We start from the raw sequence: 2991 nt of genomic DNA on the forward strand, positions 1-2991 counted from the left end.
GAGGAGACCTCAACAAATATCTAAAAGAAGAGGTCAGTCCCACCTGACTCCCAGCAAACAAGTGACAACCAGGTGGTAAAGTGTGTGTGTAACTGAGATGGAGAGAGGTTGCATAAGGAGGATGTTTTTACGCTGGCTCAAAGTGGAACAGGAAACCGAGGATGACGCCCATCTTTCAGACGGGAGCCCCATCGTGTCCTCATGTGTGAGGGTGTGTGTGTGATATTGTGTGCAAGTATTGCTGCAAGTATGCTGTAACAGCACGCTTGTTTGTATGATCCAAGAACAAGGGTGTGTCCATGAGAGCGAGAGGGAATGTGTGTGTGAGTGAGAGAGGGAAGGGTGTTTGTTAGTGTGTGTGTAAGTTCACGGTTCGGCCCTTAGCTGGGATAGGATAACACACGGCCCTGCAGCTTGAACCCTCTGGGGCTTGACTCAGGGCTCAGCTCCCCTTAAGTTCAGAAGCTAGAACATTCGCTCTGTTCTTTGAAAACAAAGACACTGAGATGGTGTTGTGTATTTCTGCCTTGATGAATGAAGTTGAAAATTTCACGTTTCAACTTATCGTGAACTGGGATACTGGTAAAGGCCAGTGGTGACTTAAAAAGGGATATGGAAACTTTCAACTTTTACATTGGTTTCTTAGCTGTTGGTTTTCCACAAGGGGCTCACAAAGTAAGCCAAAGGCAATAATGGCAGACGACTACTAGTAGAAACACGGTGTCCAGTTCAGGGTCATCTACCTACGAGGTAAGAATTCATGCTGTCTGTTAACTGATACAGACAGCTGCCATCGGGGCCTTTCATCTCTGTAGTGTATAGACCAGAGTCACCCGAAATGGTGCCAGCTGTAACAGTACTGCCACTGACCAACTGGAAGGGAAGGGACTCATAGAGAAGGGGTCTCTTTTTTTTTTTTGGGGGGGGGGGGGGGGGGGGTCCAGTAAAAACATTCACAAATGCATTAGTACAAATAGTCTTAGAGCCTCGAGATGTCTCTTCCTCACATGTGAATAGTGATATGCCCTAGCAGGTCATCATTAGTGTCCTGAATAGCCCTGTTACCTCCCTTTTTGGCTCTGTCTGTGGAGACAAACCGGAGAACATTTCTTGATTGCAAGATACGTCCACTGTCTTACCACTGTTCCCGAATGAATCAACTGTAAACGGCAGCACAAATGTTCAAAAGCACAACATTGTACACACAAGATGCACACATACACTGGAACTCAAGAGGATTGCAAGTGCATTGAAAAGCATGTGTGGCCTTCCATACAAGCAGGGGTTTTATCCCTTGTGCTTTATCAAGCATCCTTTGGCAACTTGAGAGAAAAGACTTCCTGCTTGTGTATCGGGTGAAGAATAACACGAGAAGAGGTTGACACAAAACACACACACACGCTCCCTGTTAGTAACATTACCTGTGCTATATCTCTTAAAGGGAAAGTAACATTATAAAGCTGTTGTTGTTGTTGTTGTCGTGTTGAATCACATGCTTGCTCAAATATCTCTTTGTGCTTCACTTAATCTACCGAGCTCTTTCTGTGATGTTGCTGAAGAATGGCATCATGGTGTCATGGATGACATGCTGTTTTTGGCAGAGGACAAATGGGCTGTGTCATGCCCTGGATGCTCTTGGAACGGGTGGTTCCATTCTGTTCCATGCAGGGGGTGATAGGAGATGTGGGTAGTGGACTGCACCATTGTGTGATGGGGGAAGAGCTGGCTATAACAGTGTGGGGCTGTTCTCATATGCACTCAACCATTACAAAGTGGCTGTGCTGTTCTCTGTGTGTGTATGTGTGTGTGTACGCATTCTAGTAGAGACCTTTGAAATTATATCTGAGTACCCCCCCCCCCACACACACCCCCACACACACATTTCTTGCGCACATACACACACACACACACACACCCACACACACACACACACACACACACATACAAACTTGTACACACATATACAGACAAGCATGTGCACATTCTCTTCATCTGCCCCTGAGCTGAAACAAATCAAGGGGGTGGTGAGTTCATACTGTGGTGTTTAACAAGGCCACAACAGAATTAGGATCCAGTGAATGAACTGAGTGGTTAACTGTGTCGCCCCTGGGCATAGCATGTGTTGTGTTCTGGTCTGTGGGTGTGTGTGTGTGTGTGTGTGGTTGTAGGTTTTTGAGTGAGTATGTTTGTATCACAGGGGTATATTCTGAGACTTTCTGTCATTCGATTGTTTCACTTTCTCCATGTCTTGTTTCACAGTGAACTTTATTTTGTTTGGATCCAAAGGGAGACACGCTTAAGTGAGTCAGCGTTGATAAACAAACCTTAAGCTTGTGCTGCATGAAGCGAGGGGGGAATTGGGGTTTGTGCTCTTCTGAGATTATCAACAGACACAGAGTTCCGACAACTAATGCCTAATATCACTGGCAACAAACACCCACCTCCCCAGCACGTCTCCAGAAGCACGAATACACACAAGCTCGCGTTTACATGCAGGCACCCACACGAAGTCAGATGTCCCGTCTCCGTCACTCCCACACTGAACGTTCTATTCCAGTGACGCCATGAATTATCCATTCCCGTACAGTGCTGGAATTCAAACTCCGTCCACAGCTCCCAAAGTTACGCCTTTAATAATTAAACGAGCTGGACCCACAGCTAGGGAGGCCAGTTTTCAGTGAAAGAACAGAATGAACTTGTGCAATATGCATCTTTCTCCTCCCTAAGCAAAAGGCGATTTCACTGTCAGGACAGAGATGTGGTGACGGATTGTTGTTGACATTCTAAGATACAGTTCACTATGCGCCACTCTCTCTTTCTCTCGCTTTCTCTCTCTCTCTCTCTGGGTATGTGGCTGATGATGGAGTGATGTCACAGCAGAGTGAAATGACCCACTCCAGCTTCAGACAGAAGGGACTAAAGAATGCATGTCAACCCCCATCCCTCTCCAATTTACAATACCCGTTATTCTGCACTGAGTGGGGCTGTCGC

This window comes from Sprattus sprattus (genome assembly GCF_963457725.1).
Source record: "Sprattus sprattus genome assembly, chromosome: 14".
In the NCBI taxonomy this organism is placed as follows: Eukaryota; Metazoa; Chordata; class Actinopteri; order Clupeiformes; family Clupeidae; genus Sprattus; species Sprattus sprattus.